This window comes from Glossina fuscipes, unplaced genomic scaffold (assembly GCF_014805625.2).
Source record: "Glossina fuscipes isolate IAEA_lab_2018 unplaced genomic scaffold, Yale_Gfus_2 0, whole genome shotgun sequence".
NCBI classification, from domain to species: Eukaryota; Metazoa; Arthropoda; class Insecta; order Diptera; family Glossinidae; genus Glossina; species Glossina fuscipes.
Window position 1 is genome coordinate 14,908,798 of NW_023998414.1, and position 16,849 is coordinate 14,925,646.

Here is a 16,849-nt window from a genome sequence, read left to right on the forward strand (position 1 = left end):
ATTATCGATTTATCGTATTCTACCTTAATTTATTAATCATTAATGCTAAGTTTACACTTTCATATATTTCCACATAATGCAACTCTGGCTATAACCTAGTTAAGATAAACCAATTTAGCTATAACTCACATTACATGTAACTTTAGTAGTAGCCTAGTTTTAAAACTATTATTTTGCATAAGCTAGCATAATAATTTATTATATAAGACACTGGCCACAGTTTAGTTAAGTCATAGAGTCAGAATTAAAGTAAAGTTAATAAACGTCAATTTATCATTACATTTATTGTGTTTTCATTACATTATGTAGCGATTCAATTTCAACCAACAGAGGGAAGTTCCTTACAAATACCATTATATCCAGCCAGCAGTTTTGATAATCTAAACAATAACTGTAGAGAACAATCCGTAGTATTCCACATTCCCTATTAAACTTATTCTTTTTCTACCTCAACATGTTATACACAACAAGTAACGTATTATTAACCTCTAGATTAAGACTTTATTATAACGTAATATTAAAATAAGTTAGTATTAAATAAATAGCCTACCGTAAAAGTCGACGACAGGAGTTAAGTGAAGTATACTAAGAAGTAATCTGTATAGGTGCCGTGCACCGATTGCCCGTGGCAATCGCCAATTAATTAATATTACAAATCGAAAAGAAAAAATTTATAAAGGCGATAAAGCAAATTTCACAATTAGGCAAGTTACAGAACTATGTCATACAATTTCGGATTATTTAAAAACACTCAAAAGACTAGGGTGCCGTGAAGTAAGCAATCCATTCGGAATGGAATCATACATTTCTATACATTTTCAAAGGTTACGCAATGTGCGTTTCAATTTAAGAAAGGCTGATGATGCTATGAAACCACACATAAAACCAGAAGATTTAGCGAAGGAAAGTGAGGCAATCATTGAGTACGATGATAAAGCCATTACTATTATAGCGTAGTTAGAAAATATAATACGCATACATTTTAAACAAACCAACGAAACAACAATCACCACAACCATTCCAATTGAAAAACTTTGATAATAATTTTGAATATTGATTATCCTTTTTGGAACTATTTAAGTGAGCGGTTCACGAGAATAAATAGTTGTCACGGGTGGCAAAATTTTATTTTCTAAGCGAATCACAGATTGGAAAAGCAGATGCAACCATTTTCGCCTATGGAAAAATGCTATAATGAAGCCATCGAATTGTTGTGAGATGAATATGATAGTACGGAGGGAATTATCGAAAAGTTTGTACAAAAATTAATGAGTTTAAAACCAGTAAATTGCAACGATGATGCCCATGGTCTACAGCACTTATACAATGAAATAGTTTCTACTACCGACAGTTTGTCCTCATTTCAAATTTGCTCTTCTCAATAAGATATAACGTTTAAGTCTGTTAATATGTATACTAACGACAATGCGAATAGAATTTCATAAGGAATTAAATAGAGGCAATGTAAGTGCAATATTAAATTCAAGCGTTAATACTGCAACAGAACCGTTAACAGATAGCGGTTAAGGAGCGGAACAATTAAGTTTCGTACTCAACTTCATGAAAGCAGGATCAGAAGTACTTTAATGAAAGAGTTGTAACAGCAAAAAACTGCACTGCATCTAACCTACATGCAAATAACACTATCAAACAATACCGTATGTTCTGCAAAAAAAAAAATAATCACTTTACAACGGCATGTAGAAGTAAACAAAGCATTGAATACAAGAAGATACCCTTCCAATAGTTTCTTTTTCAATTTAAAATCAAGCACTTGGCATTAAACAAACTTCTTAGTACGATTATTGATATATATTTAGCATGTTCTTTGATATTGGTGGGGTACTTTCAATGAATATTGCAGTTCCCACTGCCTTGGACTGGGCGGAGCTAAGCAATCGATTTCAATTTAGTACCACTGCATTTCTCTACATTCGTATTAAAGAAAAAGGGAGGGTGCTTCAGATATACCACCAAATATCTTAATTCAACATTTTGTAAAACAAAAAAATCAAAATGTGAAAAATGTAGCGGCAGACATGTAACATCAATGTGCGAACACGCGCAAAAGAAAAAAAGCGTCATAAGTTACAAGAGAACAACGAAAACAAAGTATCAACCGCACAAGTAGTGATGTCGACTGGCAGCCGTAATGAAGCTTACAGTGCAGTAATCACAACTTAAGACATTGGTAAGAGCACAGACCAAAGAATATTGTATTTTTTTTAAATGCAATAGTGGTTGAGTCCATCTGTGTTGATAATCTTCCATGTCCAACAACAGTGAACAATTTATCTAATCACATAAAAATGGAACACAATCGCAGATAATTCAATTGTTACAAAAAATCAGTAAGCATGGTACCACAATTTTATATCGATGACTTAATTGTGAGCATTAACAGTCAAGAAGAAATAGCTAAATGTATTTTTGAAGTTACAGCTAAGCTGATGAAGAGTGCTAGTTTTAACTTAAGGAAATGAAGCACAAATGATGCCCTTGTATCTAGTATATTTGGTAATAAACTAGGAATAATAGAGCAGAAGGTTGAAATGTATAATATTCCACACTCTCCGTTAAGCTTATCCTTGTTCTATCTCAATAAAAGAGAGAATATATTATACATAACAAGTAACGTTTTCCTAACTTCTAGTTTAAGACTTTATTCTAAATTAACATTAAAATAATAAGTTAGCATTTAATAAATAGCGAAGCGTAAAAGCCAACGACCAGGATTAATTAAACAACGCTCTTTTTCTATCATGACAGTTTCACCTTGCAATGTAAGCGAAGGCGTCTTATTACAACAAAGCGGAAACATGAGATTGTTTAAAGCTGGCGATTTACCCGAAACGGTCAGAATTGGCCAACAGGTGTTGTGCACCGCCACGCCACACACATTTATAGTGACTCGCCAAAAACTAACGAGAACACAGTTGGGAAATTTTGTTACATCCACTACATAGTCCGGACCAAGCATTTATTATGTTTTTCTTGCATTGCACAACATCTTTAGTGGTAATAAAATGGCGTCAGGAGAAGAATATCGATTATTAAAGTTTTTTGTTAATAGGAACAAGGACTTCCATGGGAGAGGCATTATGAAGTCACGTTTATAATGCCAAAAAAAAAAAAAAAAATACATGTTAACAAACTCTTGAAGTTCACGCAAAAAATAATTCATTTCCTGTTACCCAACCTAATATAACATTTTTTAACATTTAATTAACTAACTGAATTTATTTATTTACTCTTTCTTTTTTTTTTTTTTCTTTCTATTAGGGGAAACCTGTATAGCTGATTTTCTTGTTCATATGCACCCAAAATGGATAAGCTGTATCAGCTATACTGGAGGAATTCCGCAAGCCCTCAACAACCACCACAGGACCAAAACACCAAATGCTACGCCTGTGAAGAAACTATATTGGGAAGTAAAAATAAATGCTTAAATTATTTTACACAAGAGCATTTGTGGGGTTTATCCCTATGGAATGTAGGAAAGCTTTTCAGTTTAAGCTACCCTACTTTCCAGGTATTTTCCATAATTTAAGTAGGTATGGTATTCATTTGTTTATTGCACAATTAGGACTTAATTCGGCACTTACACCGTGTAATAAAGAATTTTATATATCAACCACTAATACAGTAACGCAGGGGAATAAGGTACAATATTAGATGAATTTTGTGGATTCAAACCGATTTGTCAATCCCAGCTTCGAAACATTGGCTAAGTATTTAGAGCTCAGCTAGTTTGAAGTTTTAAGAAAAACATTTTCGAATCCAGAAAAATTTGAGTTTGTGAGTCGTAACGCGGTCTTCCCGATTATATAAGCGACTTCAAGAAACTTGATGGCAGAATTTTGCCAAATCGAGAGTAGTTTTACAATCACTTGTCCGATTGTGAATATAGTGAGACTGACTACAATTATGATAAGAAGGTATACGACGCGTTCATGTGTGAAATCCTTAAAAATTATAAGGTTCTATATTGTAACAGATGATTACATTTTGTAATATTAGTTTACAAAGTCAGTTACAAATAAAAACCCGTTAGTCTCACTAGTTGATAAATGAATGATATCGCGGGTTGTCAACATGGAGGAGAGAGAAAGATTGCTTGAGCTGAGCGGTCGAGATTCTATGTGGAAGATTCTATCTGGGATAGTGATTTCAAAGAATACAATATGATATACATATTTAAAATAGAAAGTAACCATAATCAATTAGAAACAACAGTAGATTTTAATAAAATATGGATTGCATAACCCCGAAAAAATGCTTTCTACATCTTATATGTAAAAATGAATGTACAATAAGTTGATGAAAAAGAAGGATTCTGCGAAAACTATGTAAGTTATTGTTTTACCGTTTGAACATAAAAAGCATACAGTGACGTGTGGTGAGGAGTGCATAAAATTTATTATTCACACCGCTAGTGGATAAATAAACATTCTCCAAAAATAAGAAAACAGTTCGCATAATTCACTGGATTAAAAATGATAAACTAAGAAGCGGCTTCATCTGACAAAAATGATAACTTTTCCCTGTTTGATGGATGATGAATGTGATTAAATATTGTATTTAAACTCAAGATCATCTATTAAAAAAACTCTCAATTTACACTATTGTGGAAATTTGACCATCGAATTCTAAGAAAAGCAAAGAATGCATCGACCGTATAAGTTTGGGAAGGTTTAGTTTTGCAGTATCAAATTTACGTAGCCGAAAATCCAGCGAATCCAGCCAACGTGTCACATTGCGAATTCAGATACGGAAAACGAAACTAATCAACATAAATTTAATATCTAATATACGAGAGTTGCTAATATTATAATAAGAAAATTTTATTAGACTGCAATAAATTTTATGCAATAAAAAAAAAAAAATTTATGAATATAAAATATGAATATGAAATAGAAATTTGATTATCGTCGGGACGAAGATAGCTTAGGGGTCGTCGGACCAAACTTTAGAGTCTCCCATTCGAAATCATGGGTATAAGGAGGCCATAGGTAGGGTAGGGTACGGAATGGCCCAGAGCTGAAAATCTGTCCGATAATTAGGTTTATTTCGTCCATTTGTTCTTATAGTGGTAAGGCACGTGTATTTCTTTTCGTTGTAACTGTCTATGGAGTGTCCGTGGGACAAAAAAATTTGATATCCCCCCCATATCTGGCGAGCTAGCTAGCTCAGCAACGACACGTGCGTCCGTCTCTACAATTTCCAATCCTCTTAAGGTGGTACTTAAGTGCGACCATATAAACTATAAAGTCCATAGTTCGATATTTATACTGGCAATGAGGATTTGCAGACATTGCGTTATACCATCTTCAAAGCGACATCTCGATATTAACCGGCGTTTTCGAAAATTTCAGGAGCTTATGTTTAGAAATGTGTCGGGATGGAAGCAATTGACCATTCCTGCTTAGATGACATACTATCACCGTTGCATCACTATGATTATGTTTTAATAGTGAGCAGAGAAAAACAAGAATTTCTTGAAAAAAAAATTAAAAGCAACAATAATATTCGCGAACACACAAACATCTTTCAGAATATTACCCAGTTATTTTACGAACTAGCCACATCATCGACATAACTTTAAGTTTAGAATATTACATATATTAAAATGGAATACGAGAGAACTTAAAAAATGTTCTCAATGAACCAATTCTCATTATACTCGATATCTTAATGATGCACGCTTTTAACAAAACAGTTTCCACTAAGGTGCTATATCATAGAAACGTTTCTATCGTTGTAGTAACGCAGAATATTTTTCAGAAATCACAGCTGTTTTTAAAAATCCTCAAGATATCCTCCACTTTAGCGAAGCAAATTCATACCGAAAATTCATCTGAACTTATGAGAATAGATAGATGATATAAAATAGTTATTTATTAATCGATTAGAAACGTAAACGATTTATCAAGATATAGAACGAATATATTAATTCGAATTTTTGCTATTTCTTCGTTGGCACTGAAGGAAATGGTCTCAGAAAAGAGTTCAAAGCGATTGAAGAAACACAAACATATCTTGTATGTCCTCAAAAAAATCAGTTATAGAATATTAGAAAAGAGCTACACTAAACTGTACTGATGATGAATTAATCAAAACTTTGACTGAGATTATCTTTAACACGTTAATTGGAAACACTAAACTAAAGCAAAGACTTGGGGTTTTTAAAAAAAGATAAAAAAAAAATTCGATTCATCTCGAGAGCAAATGCGACCATAAAGTACAAAAGAAAGGTTCTCATACAGAAAGGTGGCGGCTTTTTCGGTATAATCTGGGCGACACTGTTAAGTGGATTTGTCTGAAAATTATTAGCCAATGCTCAATAAATTTAAGGCGATTTTTTTATAGCATCTAAATGCATAATCTGCGATGGTGGATGACAAATATTCGACGGTATTTATTACTAAAGTGTTATTACCATATTTCAACAACGTTTTTCTTTCAAAATATAAGAAGAGGATCAAAATTAAACAAGAATTAAATATTTACCGTAAAGGAAAATTAAAAGCAATTAAGCAAAACTTTGATCTTATAACTGAAATGCAATTTTTTTTTAAACATCTGTTGAAATGTAGAAGAGATGAAAGTTAACCTTGAAAAATCTGAAATCTTCGTAAAAAACGTAAACGGTGCCGGAACATTCGAAATTAGCGAGGAAAAGTTACAAAATGACTTAGTTGACACTATTTCGACACATGAATTTAAGACGAATGAAAAATTCTTAACCGAAAATACAGAAGGCATATCACACCAAGTAACGAAACACGCTGCAAAATTTGACAGAAAAACGAAAAGTCCATATGACATTTGATTTCGAAGTCAACTTGAAACGGAGATCTCTCAAGCCCAAGTTCAGATATTATCAATATGGACGAAAAAGAAGGGTGAAAATAGTTTTAAGTGGATGGCTGTATAAAAATATACGTTTAAATAAGAAAATATTATAATCATATTTTGAGTTCATTTGTGCAACAGATGATTTATGATAGATAAATTACATGGAGGATTTTTGCATTACCTAAGCAACGATTCGGTTGTCGTTTGCGCAAAGAAGACTTGATTCTCATTTATAAATGTTGTAAGCCTTTCTACTATTACAATTGATTAGTTCGAGGTTAGAATAACTGGATTCTATTTAAATAATAGAAACATAGAAAATGATACTCCTCAAGGACAACCGCGGGAATACTCACCATTATTAATTTATACCGATATAATAAAATTTCATTGCGTTAGCGATAAAATTTTAGAATTCCTTCGTGTTTTGTGGCTTAACACTAGAATTACCAAGTGGGGTCAAAATGACTTGCTTGACATTTTTTATAATTATAACTCATTTCAGGTGCATTTTGTTTCAGAAAATTTTGCAAGACTTTTTCTAAGACTTTGTCTGTGAAACTGTTATATTTTTCTAATTTTTTTTATAATTTTGTTGTAAATTTATATGCAGTATACCTGCTTATATCGAGATGAGTCATTTTAAATGGCTTGGTAATTTAAGAAAGAAGTCACTTTAACCCCTCTGGTAGAAGTAGGTATACCTCAATCGTCGGTAGTTCTAGTGTTAAAGGAAAAAAGCAAGTGTTTTGAGTTCAAAAACGCACAATACTGCAGCCTTTAGGATATCTCTACACTCATAGACGGTGCCAAATATAATTTTCGTGACTCCGCTATACTTACTTACATTACTCTTTACCTTAGAAAAACGACACATTAAAGCAAGGCCGATGTAAACGAGAGCACATTTAACATTCCATTCAGAAGTGTAACAGACTAATATAAAGCGAATGCATACTTTATGTTACACCAGTCAAATTGGATTTGGGATGAGTCGCGTAGGGCCATTATGTATATCACCCAGAATAGTACAACGCGAACATGAAACCGCCGCTTCAGGTTTGAATACCATTAAGGAGCAATCTGTACACACTTGCAAATCTCTTCTCAATGGTTTCGGTCGCAAACCGTTTGAAAATATTTTGGAAGACGAAGGCAAAATGGCTCCGAGTTAATTTAACAAAAAAAGCAGTGAAACAAATGCCACCTAAATTTCAAAAATGCTTTAACAAAAGCATTGCATGAGGTCACATCAAAACGAAAATACGTCAGTCGCAAAAGAGATCTAAAGCGAAACGCGCGAAAAATTCAGTTTATGTAAGAAAGTAAAGGATATATTTGCTTAGGAACCAAGAGTATTCATATGGAATGTATGAAAACCAAACTAGATTTATTTGTATCTCAGCGTATACTACACAGCATTCTACAGTAAATACAGAATAAGCCTAATATAATCCTATTCATTCCTTAGATAATCCTAACGCCATAGAGTTTCTCTGCCTTGGTAGTGGCGATACATATCGAGATCTTTCTAGAGTTTATATAAAGTTGGTTGTTCAATGGAAGAATAAAGATAATTCAGATGTTACTGAATATAAGTATAGCGTTGTTAATAATCTTTTTAAATAATTTTCTGGTTTTGCAAACTGACAACAATTATCACGACAGATCGTACATACAAATTCTGCTTAATTATGGAATTGACGCTGGTCGAACTCATTTCCCATCTTCTTGATTGTATCCAGGCTACTACAGCTGAGATCTTTCATGGTGTTAAAAAACAATGAACTAGTTTGATAAAAGTAATACAATTGAATTGTCTAGAAAGATGCATGGAGATAATTTTAATCAACCTAAAATCTTGCTGAATAATGTTGATTTCCTCATTATATTTAATTTGAAAAAGTCATTTTACTCAATTGAAAATCCTGATAAGGAAACTCAGCTTAAGATATTGGAAGCACAATCGTTTGTGAATCATATAACTGTTATTTTTTAAAAGAGAAACTGCGACAAACGTGCATATAACAAACAGCAACTGCACGTATACTTTTGAAGCGCATGCGGTCATTATATCTTGCTTTATAGTTTATATAAGAGCCAACGAAAGAGCTTAAAAGCTTATCTCAAACAATTTAGCAAAACGGATCGTAACTTTAACGATAAGAAAGTACTCAAACTACGTAAAAAGAATTTTTAATAAAATAAAATTTTCGTTTTAGACATCAAATTCGTTATTTTGATTTTGAAAAAAATCAAAACCGTGTGCATTAGCTATAAATTTATTCTTTCTCGAAAGATAACATATTGGATATTATTCTCTTCCAACTTTTTGTACGAGTTTTTGGATAGGAACACTTGAATATTTTTATGACAATTTTTGTTTTGCTTTTCTTTTTTTTTTTGCTAATATTGCTCATCTGAACTCTTTTGAATATAATTGAGACAGTTGGCTAATTTAAGGCAAAACTTTGCTAAATTTGAGTCGGCGACACTGGAGAATACTTATTGGGTTTTGTTGGTAAAAGATTTTCAACATCATCTCCATTGCCATCCGAAACGGAGATAACTTTTTGACTTTGGGGTGGTATAAAAGATGAATGCAGAATTACAAACTCATTCTTGCACTGTATTCATTCCGGTTTTGTGTTGATTGTAATGCTAATTTTGATGTTGTAGACATGTGTTTTGATACCATTTTTTTTTTTTATATATATATATTTTTAATCAACTAAACGCTCGACTTAACGATTTGATTATTTTTAGAAACTTCTAAGAGAAAACTCTACTTATATATGATAGAAATGCCGACGAACTTGCCTTCGAGCGTTATTTGTAAAATTCCCTCAAACTTTTTTTGGCCAGTACTTCTTAATAAATATTTTTAAGTATGGTCATAAAGTAATAAATAAAATAAAAGTTCGCTTTTGGTCATTTGTAATGCACCTTTTCTTTTGTATCTGTACCTGATTCTTTTCCACTTTCAGCTGCCAATGCATACCGTGCATTAAAACTGCCCCCACACACGCTCCGACTACATTGCTCGGCTCTTGTTGAGGACTCCCCCGCTTGAACTTTACACCGCAAAGTATTGTGTGCTGGGCGTCCTCCTCTACATTCGCACTGTTATTTCTTTATATTTAATTACTCGTGAATTTGAATTACATTTTAATAAACATTCGTATAATGTCTTTAACACTTAACATATCCAAAAGAAAGTAGACTCAACTAAAATAAAACCAGCTCAACCAACCGAAAATCCCATAAGAAACAAGGACGCTTCAACATGAAAAACTTATAACTACGATATTCAAGACAAAGATGATTTAAAGGTAAAAATTGCGAAAACGCGATCAAAAGCAGCAACTAAAGTAAATTAAACGAACAGTGCAAATATAGTTGAAAAAATAGCTACCACAGCCAGTAAATTAAGTGATCTGGTTAAGTGATTAACATTAAAAATGGTTAAGGAATCTAAAAGTAAAATAAACAGTTCTATAGAATCGATCATCAAAATTAATAACTGTTTTTATGGTGAAACGATATCTGTTAAAAAATGGTTTCAAGCATTTGACCAAAATGCAAACGCGTATAATTTATCTGAAGAAAAAAAATATATGCAAGCGCGTAATAAAATAGCAGTTATGGATATAGTCGATAAAATATCAGTACTTCCACGCGTTAACAGTTCACAGCGAGCATAAACACCTAATGTGAGCATTTAAAGAACATCGACGAAAATATGAAGCATACAAAACAATGTCTCATAACATGCAACATGAAAACTCTCGAAAAATGGAAAAGAAACCCAACATAAAGGATCACTGTTATAAATAGAGTGGTACTAGCCAAAGAAAAAATCATGTGGGCACAGTTTGGTTTGGTTGGTTTGGTTTTGGAGAAATATTAATTTTTGACGCGTCTGAAGGGGAGCTGTATCCTATATTTTTTTGAAGCAAGAAAACAACAACTCAAAAAGAGAAACTTCACAGTTATATATTGGAAGTCAAGACAGCTTATTATACACTAAGAAAGTTTAAACACTCTTTATTGGGACTTCGCTTTAAATTAGTTGAAGATTGCAATGCATTCAAATACACAACGGCGAAAAAGGGCTTTCCACGAGAAGTTAAAAAATTTATAATGTACGGCCTTTTATATACTATTGCATCTCAAGCTTAGCTTTAACTGCCGCATTAATTGCATTTTTCACAGCGTTAATATTACTACTAAAATTCTTTATCACGACATTGATTATCAGAACTATATTTCATTCCTTCATGTTTTATGCGGGTCCGGTTTAGTCATCCACTACTCACTGCCATATTAACCACCTATAATTTGCGCAAAACAAACACTTTAAAATGATCAGACGTATTCTGGAGTTATTATCGTTCAACTATCACAAAATTCATGCTTGTTTGCCTGTTATATTAGTTGTTGGAATTTTTCAAAAACAATTTTGCCCTAAAACAGGGACGTTAGGTTATGAAAATCACAAGTTCAATGTCAAGTAAAATATCAAAAAGAAAGGAAGTACGCTTTGCAAAGCTAAAAAAATATTTGTAAAATAGAAAACATTTAACGTAAAGTATTAATGCATACTTTTAATATAACAATTAACATATTGTGTCAAGGATGGGTAACTCGTAAATGAGGTTACCAAAGATGCACCATGAACAATTTAATTATTATTTAGCGTTTGTTGAAAAAAAAACCAGATATTAAGAAAAATAAGTCAGACAAATCCACAGCAAATGAAAAAGTGATGGCAGAAATTGGCTGCAAAGTTAAATAGTAAAAATAGTTAGATTGAGTAGAAATGGAAGAAAGTATTTATAAGCGAATATATGGAAGAGTAAAATAATTTTATGTTCACTCGTTAAATCATTCGAAAAATAAACTGATGTACAGAAGAAACTGATGTTGAATGGACCTGTTGACGGGCCTTGGAGCCAGGCTAACAAATTAACAAGATTTGAAGAAAGGGCTATAGCGGCATTTGGAGCAATTGCTGTTCATGAATTGGCAAGCGTACCATCTATTGGCATGCAAGTTCCAATAGAGATAACATGTCATTTATATTTTATTATCCATTTGGATGCGTACTTATTTTATCTTTTATACTGCGTTTTGGTGACTACAAACCAAACGCTTGTGCGCTGTTATTATAATAACGGTGTTATGCAACAGTGTAGAGAGAACATTTTTAAAAATTTGAAGAAATGGTAAAGGAAGAATATAAAAAAAAAATGAAAGAAAATAATTACAATGTTTTTATGTGATTTTGTGGTAAATATGCATAGATAAGGGTATAAAAAATTTGTTGTTTTAATTAATTTATTTATTAATGAATTTCACTAGATTTCTGAAACATTTGAAGGGTAAAAATACACACATGTAAAATATATTATAATATTGTCAGTTATAAAGTTAAAATTGCGTCAATTTCGTTAAAACAAATGCTATTAAAAACTTGTGACGAAACTCTTTTGACGTCTGTTATGGAGCACTCATGTAGATAAGAATGTTCCCGATTTGAAAAAGAAAATCAGTTCCTCAAAGACTATAAAAACTTTCGCCTTCTGTGTGATATTTCCATAACTAAACATTATAAATATAATATGAAAAAGGCGTTTGACTACAATAATTTTGGATCATAATCTCGTTGCGCAACGATCATATGCGTATATTAAAAATAAATCACTCTTTTGCAGGAGCTACCAACAATTGAGCAAATCAAATTTCGCTATTTCAATTAAAATCCGAAGGACTAAATTTTTCTTTCAATTCTGTCAAGCATAAAACTTGATATGCCTGGAAAACTCTGAAAATCTTATTACCGTCGACAACAACGAAACACCTTTCCAAAGCCAAACTACTAATTTTTCGCTTTCTCGTAGAGACTTATTGCAACAATTTAAAAAGCTAAAATCGCTGGAAAAAACAGCGTTATGTAATTTATCTCATTGGTGTAGTCAATAACAAGCCTTTGTAACTAAAATTGGTGAAAATGCCTATCTGAATTTCCAAATCTATTGCCATTTGAACTCAAAAATGCATGATTTGTGTGGCATGTATAGACGATATATAGTAGTGTTGAGCATATCTCTGAAGGAACTTATAGCAAATGTGAGATTAATTTTTCAAATGTTAAGAAAGGCGAGTTGAGATACTCAATTGGATAAATATGATTTTTTGAGCGAAGAGACTCAATTTTTAGGTCATGTTCTTACTACCAAGGATATAAAACCGAACATGAAAAACGTAAATAGAGATTGAAAGTTCGTAAGATAAAAAAAAAATTATAGCAGATTTGTAGAAGTTTAGGATAAAATGGCGCATCCAATGACTACAATATCTGAAGAAAGGAGAGAGACGATCCTAGCTCAATAACTAACCCCCCATATCTGAAATATCCGAATTTCTCGAAGAGGTTTAAGATAGAAGTACTAGAATAGCATTTTAATGCGGCATAGTAAATCTAAGTTTTTCAATTTGTGTTGCTTTTATTTACCTTTGTTTTAAGCTGTTAATGAGCTTTTAAACTAAAAATTAATATAGAATGGAATTGCTATTGTTTCAAATGATGCCTTCAAAAAATGCCTTCTGAAATAATAAAAAATAAAGAACAAAGTAACTATTTTTTAAAATTCTGTAAACCGAATAGTAACCCTCCATTAGCAATTGCGCAATTAGTGCAGTTCTAATGCAAGAAGGCCACAAAATTGCATTCGCATTTAAGGCACTGCGAGTTCACAATTGAAGATGAGTTGTTAGCTATATTTTTGGGGAGTAAAATGTAAAGACTACATCTAGAGGATGTGATCTTGAAACGAACCACCAACTACTAAAGTGATTGATGGCGAAATACATGGGGAGGTCTATTAGCCCTCGTCTTCACAGATGCGTAATTGAACTGCATCAAAATAAAATTCAATTACATCGTCGAGTTTTTAAGAAGACAATAGAGATATTAACGTTGTAGACTGATTTAGACCGAACATTGAATTTGATAACAATCACGTGAACCATACTTGCGGTGCTGTAAATAATGGTACTGAAGCTGCTGGAACTTGTCACTCGTAGGAAGAGGGCTTCAACGATCTATTCAACCAACCGATATAAAAATAAGAAATTTTTATTATGCCAGCCAATGCCTATTCACGAACTGGGTATGCTGTTTACAACTCTCAAACGGACCGTTTCTTTCTATTTAATGTCAACAGAAAACCTTCCACGCTCACAGCTTTGTTAATTGCTAAGTTTCTTACTATTAGCATTTCAAATGAAGATACATTTAAACAAATAATTAATTTCATAACAAAAGTGTCTGCACAATATCTGTCAATTACGTATTCTATAACTACCTCTTGTCAGCATTTCCTGGATAGACCGATAATTCACTAATCATTGATCTTCACTTTGTCTGATGCCATTGCAGCACACAAATGGATGACATTGTTGATCATTTAGCAAAAATTAGAACGTACTCGATACGTCCTGCAAGCAACGCAGAATGAAGCTTTCAATATCTTTTAAAGTCACGAGATACAGGGAAGCTTTCCTTCTCGATTTTCAGTTCAATTTCTAATAACCCACTCTATCATATGGTTAATCTTGAACCAACAGATATTTAAACCCGCTAATTACTGGCCATATATATGAACCTTTTTTACTTACTCAAAATAGGTGCAGCTTCTTTTGTCAGGAGCCACGCATCACTACTATTGAACTTGACATCAAAGACATTTTTGTAGAAAGCATCGGTACGTTACAAATACAAGCGTCAAAATCAAATATGCGCATATTACGCTTGTCTGTGGCATTATCGAGCAGACCATAAGCCGGCAGCAATTTGGCAGAATATGCAACAAATTTAAAGCAGACAGAGCACCGCCATTTATTTTAAACCGACATTGTTAATCATTAAAATAGACCGCCGCTACTATGGCAGCATTTCTAACTGATTGACTCAAATATGTCCCAGCAGGCTTCTTCAATTTAGTCGAAATGATCGAAGGGATTTCCTCGTCGCGGAAAGTCTTTTTTCAGCCTTTTAAGTTGCTTGTAATTTTGGTTTGACACTTATGCTCACAACTTCAAGTGGTTCATGCCTCTCGTCAGCCAACATAGCGGGATCATCAAATTTACGACCAATCAATAGCTTAACATCAAAAATCATGCTTTGAAGATTCGTAGCTCCTTAATTTCCGAGTCAAAGTAACATATTATTGTGTCGTACGATTATCCAGATCATTCAGAATAATTTTAATTTTCCTATGTCGAAACACGCCCGTACGGGATTCGATAGATAACAATTGATAACAGAGGCATCAGACATCTGTAGGAAAAATAAAGATTTAAAGATTAAAATAAAGATTTAATGAATAATGAACAATTTTTTTTAAATACTTTTATACCCATCACCGTAGGATCAGGGTTATATTCATTTTGTTAAAACGTTCGCAACGTCCAGAAGGCTTTTTTGCTCGTTACTCATAAACTACGCCAGATAAGTATACAAAAATATGACCATATATTGTATTGGCAATGTTCTAATATCTGTAAAAAAATGGGAGGAATTGTACATGCTTGCCCAATGCTATAGTGTATCAAAATTGTATTTTTTTTTATCCAAACTTTTATAACGCACAGAACCAGGTTTCAAAAACTTCATTAGGTACATAAATTCTTGACCGATTTCAAATTCGGAATGCGACTAAGCGTGTTCATCTGCCCAACTGTGTAGTATTGTGGCATGCATAAACGTATCGCGTACACATTTACAAAATAATTTGAAAATTACTCAAACCAGTCTAGGAACCCGTCTACAATGCCCACGTGCCTATGCCACAAAAACTGCGAACAGCTTTGCTTTCCGTAGTTTTTGCTTGTTGCTCATAAAATAGAACACCTACAATCTATAAATTTCCAATTTTTTTCTGAAATGGAAAAAATCAGCCCACTCAATACTAATAATGACTGTGGATATTTAGTTGTTTTCCGATTTTTGTGTTTTTTCGAATAACGATGTTGGATATAAAAGATCACGACCGAAGATAATTTTCTTATTTGCTATTTTAAATGTTGGAACATTAATAAAAACATAGCAAAAGCTGTCAATGAATCACCTAAAAGAATTTTCCCCTTCACAATTCAGGCTTACCATCGAATCGTCTAGCAAATTTATTTAAAAGATTGCGGTTCCCTTTAGAAAGTAAGGTGTGTCCATCAGTGCACGAAATGAACTCTGTTTACGGCCCGATAAATTTTAATTTATTCATTGTAATTATTTTATAATTATTTTCACTGCATTTATTTCATATCATTTCTATATTAAAGAAATTAGAGTGCTTGCTTAAGTCTACAATACATTTTTCAAAACGCACCATATAACTTAAAATGATGAGGCTCCTCGCACAATACCGCATGGATGATTTGAAAGATTGCAGATCATACTAAAGATCCGCAACGTATGGACGCGCTTGTGTTTTAAAAATATTCCTAATTGTAATACTTTTACTGTCACACTTTTTTCTCCATATATTTATTTCTCGTTGTTTAAAGTTATTAGAGTTCTTAAGGAAAGTGCTCGCTAGATGTTTTTTCGTTTTAATTTGCACGATTATCAGTTTTTCGCTTTTACTTGCCACAACTGTAGAACAATAAAAAAACATATAATGCGCCCATAAACACAAAATACTTCCAGCAAAAATTAATACGAAATTCGTAAATTTTTGTAAATTTGGTTATTATAATCTTCAATTGAATAGAGAGTGTGAAATATTTAAACCTCCTGTATCTGCTTTGAAATATTATCTTTTTCTTTATCTTTGAATTCACCTGATACTAATTCATTCATATTGTGTACATACACTTAAATTGGCCCTAGAAGGGCTTTTGAATTGTATACTTTACTATAAATAAAATTACTTTTTTTTTAACCCTTTGGCGAAAAAATGCTATTTGCCGACATTTTGAATGAAAC